The 11,975-nt window shown below is 58.8% G+C and overlaps 1 non-coding gene across 1 annotated transcript; it reads left to right on the top strand.

Annotated features, from left to right (window-relative positions):
* The first annotated feature begins 11,095 nt into the window (after nt 1–11,095).
* On the top strand, nt 11,096–11,214 carry LOC131862867 (5S ribosomal RNA). The gene has a single exon (XR_009361803.1). It is a non-coding gene; the product is annotated as a 5S ribosomal RNA (ribosomal RNA).
* The last annotated feature ends 761 nt before the right edge of the window (nt 11,215–11,975 follow it).

The raw sequence follows: 11,975 nt of genomic DNA, 5'->3' as shown, positions 1-11,975 counted from the left end.
GCTAAACGGAAGAGGCTGCAGGGCCGCCTCGGAATGGTCCAAGCATCGGATGCGATTGGGACGACTACCAGTGCCAACCCCTTATCCCGCGATGCGTCCGATACACAGATAGTTCCAAGGCGGCCGAGGAGCCTCACCGCATATCAATCGGGGTGCGAGGCGAGGGATGGGGCGGGAAGGCCCCAACGGCTAGACGGAAGAGGCTTCAGGGCCACCTCGGAATGGTCCAAGCATCGGACGCGCTTGGGGCGACTGCCAGTGCCAACCCCTTATCCCGCGATGCGTCCGATACACAGATGGTTCCAAGGCGGCCGAGGAGCCTCACCGCATAGCAATCGGGGGTGCGAGGCGAGGGATGGGGCGGGAAGGCCCCAACGGCTAGACGGAAGAGGCTTCAGGGCCGCCTAGGAATGGTCCAAGCATCGGACACGCTTGGGGCGACTACCAGTGACAGCCCCCTATCCCGCGATGCGTCCGATACGAAGATGGTTCCAAGGCGGCCGAGGAGCCTCACCGCATAGCAATCGGGGTGCGAGGTGGGGGATGCGGCGAGATGGCCCCAACGGCTAGACGGAAGAGGCCACAGGGCCGCGTCGGAATAGTCCAAGCATCGGACGCGCTTGGGGCGACTACCAGTGACAACCCCTTATCCCGCGATGCGTCCGATACGAAGATAGTTCCAAGGCGGCCGAGGAGCCTCACCGCATAGCAATCGGGGTGCGAGGTGGGGGATGCGGCGAGATGGCCCCAACGGCTAGACGGAAGAGGCTGCAGGGCCGCCTCGGAATAGTCCAAGCATCGGACGCGCTTGGGGCCACTACCAGTGACAACCCCTTATCCCGCAATGCGTCCGATACGAAGATAGTTCCAAGGCGGCCGAAGAGCCTCACCGCATAGCAATCGGGGTGCGAGGTGGGGGATGCGGCGAGATGGCCCCAACGGCTAGACGGAAGAGGCCACAGGGCCGCCTCGGAATAGTCCAAGCATCGGACGCGCTTGGGGCGACTACCAGTGACAACCCCTTATCCCGCGATGCGTCCGATACGAAGATAGTTCCCAGGCGGCCGAGGAGCCTCACCGCATAGCAATCGGGGTGCGAGGCGAGGGATGCGGCGAGATGGCCCCAAAGGCTAGACGGAAGAGGCTGCAGGGCTGCCTCGGAATAGTCCAAGCATCGGACGCGCTTGGGGCGACTACCACTGCCAACCCCTTATCCCGCGATGCGTCCGATACACAGATAGTTCCGAGGCGGCCGAGGAGGTGGGGGATGCAGCGAGATGGCCCCAACGGCTAGACGGAAGAGGCTGCAGGGCCGCCTCGGAATAGTCCAAGCATCGGACGCGCTTGGGGCGACTACCAGTGACAACCCCTTATCCCGCGATGCGTCCGATACACAGATAGTTCCGAGGCGGCCAAGGAGCCTCACCGCATAGCAATCGTGGTGCGAGGTGGGGGATGCGGCGAGATGGCCCCAACGGCTAGACGGAAGAGGCTGCAGGGCCGCCTCGGAATGGTCCAAGCATCGGATGCGCTTGGGGCGACTACCACTGCCAACCCCTTATCCCGCGATGCGTCCGATACACAGATAGTTCCAAGGCGGCCGAGGAGCCTCACAGCATAGCAATCAGGGTGCGAGGCGAGGGATGCGGCGAGAAAGCCCCAACGGCTAGAGGGAAGAGGCTTCAGGTCCGCCTCGGAATGGTCCAAGCATCGGACGCGCTTGGGGCGACTACCAGTGACAACCCCTTATCCCGCGACGCGTCCGATACACAGATAGTTCCAAGGCGGCCGAGGAGCCTCACCGCATAGCAATCGGGGTGCGAGGCGAGGGATGCGGCGAGAAGGACCCAACGGCTACACGGAAGAGGCTTCGGGGCCGCCTCGGAATGGTCCAAGCATCGGACGCGCTTGGGGCGACTACCAGTGACAACCCCTTATCCCGCGACGCGTCCGATACACAGATAGTTCCAAGGCGGCCGAGGAGCCTCACCGCATAGCAATCGGGGTGCGAGGCGAGGGATGCGGCGAGAAGGACCCAACGGCTACACGGAAGAGGCTTCGGGGCCGCCTCGGAATGGTCCAAGCATCGGACGCGCTTGGGGCGACTACCAGTGACAACCCCTTATCCCGCGACGCGTCCGATACACAGATAGTTCCAAGGCGGCCGAGGAGCCTCACCGCATAGCAATCGGGGTGCGAGGCGAGGGATGCGGCGAGAAGGACCCAACGGCTAGACGGAAGAGGCTTCGGGTCCGCCTCGGAATGGTCCAAGCATCGGACGCGCTTGGGGCGACTACCAGTGACAACCCCTTATCCCGCGACGCGTCCGATACACAGATAGTTCCAAGGCGGCCGAGGAGCCTCACCGCATAGCAATAGGGGTGCGAGGCGAGGGATGCGGCGAGAAGGACCCAACGGCTAGACGGAAGAGGCTTCGGGTCCGCCTCGGAATGGTCCAAGCATCGGACGCGCTTGGGGCGACTACCAGTGACAACCCCTTATCCCGCGACGCGTCCGATACACAGATAGTTCCAAGGCGGCCGAGGAGCCTCACCGCATAGCAATCGGGGTGCGAGGCGAGGGATGCGGCGAGAAGGACCCAACGGCTAGACGGAAGAGGCTTCGGGTCCGCCTCGGAATGGTCCAAGCATCGGACGCGCTTGGGGCGACTACCAGTGACAACCCCTTATCCCGCGACGCGTCCGATACACAGATAGTTCCGAGGCGGCCGAGGAGCCTCACCGCATAGCAATCGGGGTGCGAGGCGAAGGATGCGGCGAGAAGGACCCAACGGCTAGACGGAAGAGGCTTCGGGTCCGCCTCGGAATGGTCGAAGCATCGGACGCGCTTGGGGCGACTACCAGTGACAACCCCTTATCCCGCGACGCGTCCGATACACAGATAGTTCCAAGGCGGCCGAGGAGCCTCACCGCATAGCAATCGGGGTGCGAGGCGAGGGATGCGGCGAGAAGGACCCAACGGCTAGACGGAAGAGGCTTCAGGGCCGCCTCGGAATGGTCCAAGCATCGAACGCGCTTGGGGCGACTACCAGTGACAACCCCTTATCCCGCGACGCGTCCGATACACAGATAGTTCCGAGGCGGCCGAGGAGCCTCACCGCATAGCAATCGGGGTGCGAGGCGAGGGATGCGGCGAGAAGGACCCAACGGCTAGACGGAAGAGGCTTCAGGGCCGCCTCGGAATGGTCCAAGCATCGGACGCGCTTGGGGCGACTACCAGTGACAACCCCTTATCCCGCGACGCGTCCGATACACAGATAGTTCCGAGGCGGCCGAGGAGCCTCACCGCATAGCAATCGGGGTGCGAGGCGAGGGATGCGGCGAGAAGGACCCAACGGCTAGACGGAAGAGGCTTCAGGGCCGCCTCGGAATGGTCCAAGCATCGGACGCGCTTGGGGCGACTACCAATGACAACCCCTTATCCCGCGACGCGTCCGATACACAGATAGTTCCGAGGCGGCCGAGGAGCCTCACCGCATAGCAATCGGGGTGCGAGGCGAGGGATGCGGCGAGAAGGACCCAACGGCTAGACGGAAGAGGCTTCAGGGCCGCCTCGGAATGGTCCAAGCATCGGACGCGCTTGGGGCGACTACCAGTGACAACCCCTTATCCCGCGACGCGTCCGATACACAGATAGTTCCGAGGCGGCCGAGGAGCCTCACCGCATAGCAATCGGGGTGCGAGGCGAGGGATGCGGCGAGAAGGACCCAACGGCTAGACGGAAGAGGCTTCAGGGCCGCCTCGGAATGGTCCAAGCATCGGACGCGCTTGGGGCGACTACCGTTGCCAACCCCTTATCCCGCGATGCGTCTGATACACAGATAGTTCCGAGGCGGCCGAGGAGCCTCACCGCATAGCAATCGGGTTGCGAGGCAGATTATTGGGAAGGGAACCCCCTGGGATGCGGCTCAAGCAGTGCCCAAAGGGACTGGAATGCGGAATCACATCGAGAGACCCAAATGCTATACGAGGGCTCAAATCGAATTATCGATTTGGCCACGACATGGACGCATCGGAACGACTACCTTTGCCGAACCACTCGCAATTGCATCCATACCGAAACCAATAGACATTTCCGTTAGAGCCCTCGCATAGCATTCGGGAATCTCGCATGCCCCTCTAAATCGACCAATGCTGGCGCTCAATGAAAATCCGAGCGCTACCACCGTTCGAGCGCCAGCATTGGTCGAGTTAGAGGGGCACGGGGGAGAATGCTCCAGTCAACACCTCCCCTATATAAGTTATTTGTCCGATTCTCGCACAACCGTAGTCTGCCTCGTCGAATCAAACAACGGTCCCAGATTCCGACTTCCGTTCCGTAGAGACCCAAAAGCTAGATGGAGGCTCGCAAGAAAGAGAGTCGGCGCATAGCAATCGGGTTTCTCGAACGTTTAGGGACCGAGCTCACTTGCGGATAGGGCAAAATCCGCCAAGCAACCCAAAAGCTAGACGGGGGCTCGAATCGAATCGCCTAGGCGGCCACAACAACGACGTGTTGGATCGACTACCAGTGCCAAACCATTCAGCAAGACTAGTCTGTGTCGAGGCCGGATAGAGATTCTCAGAGAGCGCCCGCATAGCATTTAGGAGACCTGCCGCGTCCCTCACACTCGACAAATGGTGGTGCACGTTTATAAATCCGAGCGATCCCAACCCTTTCAAGCACCAACATCGGTCGAGATAGAGGGGCACGGAGGGGGCTGCGTGAGACAACACAGTCCCCTATATAAGTTATTTGTCCGATTCTCACACATCCGAAGAATGGTCATCAAATCGGACAACAGCCCAAACTTCCGACTTCCGTCCCAGAAAGCCCAAGAGCTATCTAAAACGTTCATGGCCGGAACTCGATCGCGGCTATACCAGTCCGCCAAGCAACCCAAAAGCTAGACTGGAGCTCTAGTCGAATCACCTCTGTGGCCATTGCAAGGACGTGTTGGAGCGACTACCATTGCCGAACCATTCCGCAGGTCGAGTCCATACCAAGGCCGCATAGAGATTCACGATGAGCTCCTGCATAGCAATCAGGAGACTTGCCGTGTCCATCACAATCGATAAATCCTGGTGCAAGATTTTTGCATCCGAGCGCTCCAACCAGTCGAGCACCAGCATCAATCGACATAAACGGGCACGGGGGGAGGATGCTCGAGAACACTACCTCCCCTATATAAGTTATTTGTCCGATTCTCAAGCAGCCGAAGTCTGGTCATCGAATCGGGTCAAAGACCACAACTTCCGACTTTACCCACAATGCAAGTCATCGAATCGAACATCGGCCCCCGAGTCGGACTCCATGCGTATGTCAGGTCATCGGACCCAAATTCCGCCTTCCTGCGCATGGCGGGCCATCAATATCAACTCGGTCATCGGACCCAAACTCCGCCTTTTTGCGTATGGCACGCCTTCAAATCGGTCATCGGACCCAAATTCCGCCTTCCTGTGCATGGCGGGCCATCAACATCAACTCGGTCATCGGACCCAAATTCCGCCTTTCTGCGCATGGCACGCCATCAACTCGGTCATCGGACCCAAATTCCGCCTTCCTGCGCATGGCAGGTCATCGGACACAAATTCAGACCTCGCCAATATGCCTACGTATCGAATCGGTCATCGGACCCAACTTCCGACTTCATCCATACTGTAGGGTCTTTGAGGTTGGCGCGGTGCGCTCAACCCAGGGAGTCGACCCATCGAAGCATACACCTCCCCTATATAAGCTATTTGTCCGATTCCCACACCTGTGTAGTTTGCACCTCTGACCAGGACATCGACCCCAACTTCCGAACTCGACTGCAACGACGGCACCAGCGCCTTGGTGCGCACCTTGCGACGCACAGTCCCAACATTCGCCTTCCTGCACATGGCAGGTCATCGGACCCAAATTCCGACCTCGCGAGTATGCCTACATATCGAATCGGTCATCGGACCCAACTTCCGACTTCATCCATACCGTAGGGTCTTTGAGGTTGGCGCGGTGCGCTCAACCCGGGGAGTCGACCCAACGAAGCATACACCTCCCCTATATAAGCTATTTGTCCGATTCCCACACCTGTGTAGTTTGCACCTCCGATCAAGACATCGACCCCAACTTCCGAACTCGCCTCCAACGACCGAACCAGCGCCTTGGTGCGCACCTTGCAACGCACAGTGCCAACATTCGCCTTCCTGCACGTGGCAGGTCATCGGACCCAAATTCCGACCTCGCGAGTATGCCTACATATCGAATCGGTCATCGGACCCAACTTCCGACTTCATCCATACCGTAGGGTCTTTGAGGTTGGCGCGGTGCGCTCAACCCGGGGAGTCGACCCAACGAAGCATACACCTCCCCTATATAAGCTATTTGTCCGATTCCCACACCTGTGTAGCTTGCACCTCCGATCAGGACATCGACCCCAACTTCCGAACTCGACTAAAAAGACCGCACCAGCGCCTTGGTGTGCACCTTGCAACGCACAGTGTCAACATTCGCCTTCCTGCACATGGCAGGTCATCGGACCCAAATTCCGACCTCATGAGCATACCTACTAATCGAATTGGTCATCGGACCCAACTTCCGACTTCATCCATACCGTAGGGTCTTTGAGGTTGGCGCGGTGCGCTCAACCTGGGGAGTCGACCCATCGAAGCATACACCTCCCCTATATAAGCTATTTGTCCGATTCCGACACCTGTGTAGTTTGCACCTCCGCTCAGGACATCGACCCCAACTTCCGAACTCGCCTGCAACGACCGAACCAGCGCCTTGGTGCGCACCAAAAGTGCGCACTTTTGGAGGGCACTTTTGTGCGCTCCAAAGGTGCGCACTTTTGGAGGGCACTTTTCTGCGCTCCAAAGGTGCGCACTTTTGGAGGGCACTTTTTGGAGGGCACTTTTCTGCGCTCCAAAGGTGCGCACTTTTGGAGGGCACTTTTTGGAGGGCACTTTTCTGCGCTCCAAAGGTGCGCACTTTTGGAGGGCACTTTTTGGAGGGCACTTTTCTGCGCTCCAAAGGTGCGCACTTTTGGAGGGCACTTTTTGGAGGGCACTTTTCTGCGCTCCAAAGGTGCGCACTTTTGGAGGGCACTTTTTGGAGGGCACTTTTCTGCGCTCCAAAGGTGCGCACTTTTGGAGGGCACTTTTCTGCGCTCCAAAGGTGCGCACTTTTGGAGGGCACTTTTTGGAGGGCACTTTTCTGCGCTCCAAAGGTGCGCACTTTTGGAGGGCACTTTTTGGAGGGCACTTTTCTGCGCTCCAAAGGTGCGCACTTTTGGAGGGCACTTTTTGGAGGGCACTTTTCTGCGCTCCAAAGGTGCGCACTTTTGGAGGGCACTTTTGTGCACTCCAAAGGTGCGCACTTTTGGAGGGCACTTTTCCTGTGCTCCAAAGGTGCACACCTAGGTGAGCACCTTCGACCACACCTTGTAGCACACCAAACTCTGACTTTCGACTTCATCCGCAATGCAGGGTCTTTGAGGTTGGCGCAATGCGCACAACCAGGGGAGTCGACCCATCAAACCCAACACCTCCCCTATATAAGCTATTTGTCTGATTCTCATACATGCGTAGCCTGCAGGAGCAATTAGGACATCGACCCCAACTTTCGGCTTCTAAACGAAAACAAGGTCTTTGAGGTTGGTGTAATGCGAACAACTAGGGGAGTCAACCCATCAAACCCAACACCTCCCCTATATAAGCTATTTGTCTGATTCTCATACATGTGTAGTCTACAGGAGCAATTAGGACATCGACCCCAACTTTTGACTTCTTAACGAAAACAAGGTCTTTGAGGTTGACGTAATGCGCACAACCAGGGGAGTCGACCCATCAAACCCAACACCTCCCCTATATAAGCTATTTGTCCGATTCTCATACATGTGTAGCCTGCAGGAGCCATTAGGACATTGACCCCAACTTTTGACTTCTTAACGAAAACAAGGTCTTTGAGGTTGGCGTAATGCGCACAACCAAGGGAGTTGACCCATCAAACCCAACACCTCCCCTATATAAGCTATTTGTCTGATTCTCATACATGTGTAGCCTGCAACAACGATTAGGACATCCACCCCAACTTCTGAATTCGTCTGCGTTGACCGCACCAAAGGTGCACGCCTTGGTGCTCACCAAAATCCGACTTCCGACTTCTTCTGCTATGCGGGGTCTTTGAGGTTGGCGCAGTGCGCACAACCAGGGGAGTCAACCCACCGAATGCAACACCTCCCCTATATAAGCTATTTGTCTGATTCTCATACATGCGTAGACTGCAGCAATGATTAGGACATCCACCCCAACTTTTGACTTCTTAAACAAGACAGGGTCTTTGAAGTTGGTGCAGTGCACACAACCAGGGGAGTCGACCCATCAAACGCAACACCTCCCCTATATAAAGCTATTTGTCCGATTCTCATACGTGTAGTCTGCAGCAGCGATTAGGACATCGACCCCAACTTCCGAATTCGTTTGCATTGACCGCACCAAAGGTGCACGCCTTGGTGTGCACCCTGGAGTGCACTTTGGTGCTCACCTCGGTGCACACTTTGGTGTGCACCTCGGTGTGCACCAAAGGTGCGCACCTTGGAGCGCACCAAAGGTGTACACTTTGGAGCGCACCACATAGGGTCTTTGAGAGGTTGGCGCAGTGCGCACACCAAGGTGGGTGTTGAGGTGCGTGCCGAGGTGGGTGGGTGCTAGGGTGCGCTCCATGGTGGGTGCCAGGGTGGGTGCGTGCTAGGGTGGATTCCAAAGAGGGTCATAGGGTGGGTGCCAAGGTGGGTTGGTGATATAGTGGGTTCAAAGGTGGGTACTAGGGTGGGTTCCAAGGTGGGTCACAAGTTGGGTGCCAGGATGCGTGGGTGTTAGGTTGGGTGCCAAGGTGGGCTCCTGCGTGGGTGGGTGCTAGGGTGGGTTTCAAGGTGGACGCGAGGGCGGGTGCCAAGGTGGGTAACAAGTTGGGTGTTAGGATGGGTGAGTGCTAGAGTGGGTGCCAAGGTGGGTGGGTGCTAAGGTGGATGCCAAGGTGGTTCACAGGGTGGGTGGGTTCTAGGGTGAGTTCCAAGGTGGGTCACAGGTTCAGTGCTAGGGTGGGTGTCAAGGCGGGTGTCGAGGTGCCTGGGTGCTAGGGTGTGGATGCCAATGTGGGTCATAGGGTGGGTACTAGGGTGGGCTGCAATGTGGGTGCCAAGGTGGGTAACATGCTCGGTGGGTTCTAAATTGGGTGCCAGGGTGGGTGTGCACCCACCTTGCCCGAGGTGGGTGCCAAGGTGCCAGTGTGGGTGGGTGCTAAGGTGGATGCCAAGGTGGGTGAGAAGGTGGGTGATAGGTTGAGTGGTAGGATGGGTGGGTGCCAAGATGGGTCACAGGGTGGGTGCAAGGGTGGGTAGGTGCTAGGGTTGGTGTCAGGGTGGGTGGGTGCTAGGTTGGGTTCCAAGGTGGGTGCGAGGGTGAGTGTCAAGGTGGGTCACAGGTTAGGTGCTAGGATGGGTGAGTGCTAGGGTGCAAAGGTGCCAGGGTGGGTGCTAGGATGGGTCGATGCTAGGGTGAGTGGCAAGGTGGGTCCACAAGTGTCAAGGTGGGTGCCGAGGTGGGTGCCAAGTCGGCGACTGCTATGGTGGATGCCAAGGTGGGTCACGGGGTGGGTGCCAAGTTGCTAGGTTGGGTTCCAAGGTGGGTGCCAACGTGGGTGCTAGGGTGCGTGGGTTAAAGGGTGTGTCACAACGTGGGTGCCAGGATGGGTGCGCACCCACACTGGCCAAGACGGGTGCGGGTGCAAGGTTGGGTTCCAAGCCCGGTCACAGGCTGGGTGCTAGGATGGGTGGGTGCCAAGGTGGGCACCAGGGTGGGTGCACCCACCCTGGCCAAGGTGGGTCACGGGGTGGGTCCTAGGGTGGGTAACGGGGTGGGTACTAAGGTGCGTGCCAAGGTGGGTCATAGGGTGGGTGCCAAGGTGGGCACCAGGGTGGGTGTGCACCAACCCTAGCCAGGGTAGGTCACGGGGTGGTTGTCGGGGTGGGCGTCAAGGAGCCAAGGTGGGTGGCAAGTAGCCAAGTTGCGTGCCAAGGTGGGTGTCGGGGTGGGTGCCAAGGATCCAAGGTGGGTGCCAAGGAACCAAGGTGGGTGTCTGGGTGGGTGCCGAGGTGGGAGCCAGGGTGGGTCCCAAGGTGAGTGCAAAGGTGGGTGCCAGGGTCAAGGTGAGTGCCAATGTGGGTTCCAAGGTGCCAGGGTCAGGGTGAGTGCCAATGTGGGTTCAAAGGTGCTAAGTTGGGTGCGAGGTTGGGTGCGAGGGTGGGTGGGTGCCAAGGTGTGCTAGGTGGAAGCCCGGGTGGGTCGGCATCCCATGGGTGTCGAGTTGGGTGCCTGATGGGTGCTTCTTGTCAAGTTTTAGTCGTCGGGACTCATTTCGAGCCTTAGAGGTCGTTTCTTGTCCGGTTGCCCTGTCTTCGACCTGGGAACCCAATTTTGGTCCTCGGGTCCCATTTTTTTTTGTCTCGCATCCCACTTTTGGCCTGTGGCCTTTTCGGGGTCGATTCTCGTTTTGGGCATCAGAGCATGTTTCTTCTCCTAAAACCCAATATTTGTTTATTAAGTCTCGGAACACATTTTTGTTCTCGTGGACCCATCATGGGTCTTGGAACGCATTTGTGGTCCTTGGGTCCCATTTTGCATCCCGAAACTTGTGTTTTGGTGCTTGATCCCTATTTTGGGTGCCCACCTTGCACCAAGTGCGCACCCGGGGCAAACCGAGCGCCTTGGTGCACCGGGGCAAGATCGAGCGTGCACCCGAGGCGCCCCGAACATGCACCAAGGTGCACTCGGCCCACATGTGAGCGCAGGTCGTTGCGCCCGAGGTGGTGTGTGGGCACCGCGTTGCAGACGGGACACTGCACGCACACGACGCCCCCTCCAGGTGCACGCACGTAGGCCGGGCCGGGTGCACACCCGACGCCCTAGCAAGGTGCGCGCACCCGGGCAGGGCTCACACTTGGCGAACGGGGCGCACTTCGCGAGGGAGGGTGTGCACCTCGACGGGGGTGGGTGGCCGGGGTGGATTCGCACGTGGGTCGCGGTTTGCTAAGTACACACTGCGACAAGCTCATAACGGGTGCGATCATACCAGCGTTAGTGCACCGGATCCCATCAGAACTCCGCAGTTAAGCGCGCTTGGGCCGGAGTAGTACTGGGATGGGTGACCTCCCGGGAAGTCCCGGTGTTGCACCCTTTTTTAGTTTTTCGCCGGGCGTCGCAATGCTATTTGAATAAACCTTTTGCCCGTTTGCGTTCTCGTCGGGGCCGGGCCGGGCCGGGGTGCGCTGCCCGCACTACCGCGCGCGCGGGGGCGACACCGAGCGCGCACCCGAGGCGCCCCGAGCACACAGGCCACGGTGCAACCCGGGCGTTGTGCGCGCACCCCGGTGCGCCCGAGGTGCTGCGCGCGCACCCAGGTGAAATCGGTGTGCACCTCGGCCAGTGCGCGCTCGGTCGAGTCGCGCACGTTGGCCAAGGTGCACGGTGATGTTTCTTACTCTAAGGTTCCGCACCAGACGCCCGGGACAGGTGAGCGAAGCTGGGCGGGGCCGGGTGCGCGGCCGGGGCAGGTGCACGCAGCTGGAGAGAGCTTTGGAGCACACTTCGGAGCGCACCAATGATGCGCTCCATTCAAAAGTTTCCTGAAAAGGCAAAAAAAGTTGAGATTATAGAATTTCCCACTTGAGAGATTGTAAAAAAAAAAAATTTAAAATGAAGGAAACGCGGGTGCCAAGGTGTGCGCAGCCCAGCCCACCCTGGCGAAGGTGCACGCAAGGTGCGCACCCGAGGCAAACCGGACAATTAACCCAACTTTCGACTTCGCGCGCACCTTGGAGCGCACTTCGGAGCGCTCCTTGGTGCGCACCAATCTTGGGCACCTCGGAGTGCACCATGGCGCCCACCAAGGTGCGCACCCGGGGCAAACCGAGCTCCGACTTCGTGCGCACCTTGGAG

Source organism: Cryptomeria japonica, unplaced genomic scaffold (genome assembly GCF_030272615.1).
Source record: "Cryptomeria japonica unplaced genomic scaffold, Sugi_1.0 HiC_scaffold_52, whole genome shotgun sequence".
Lineage (NCBI taxonomy): Eukaryota > Viridiplantae > Streptophyta > Pinopsida > Cupressales > Cupressaceae > Cryptomeria > Cryptomeria japonica.
Note: the sequence above shows the minus strand (reverse complement) of the source record. Positions and strands in the feature narration are given on the sequence as shown.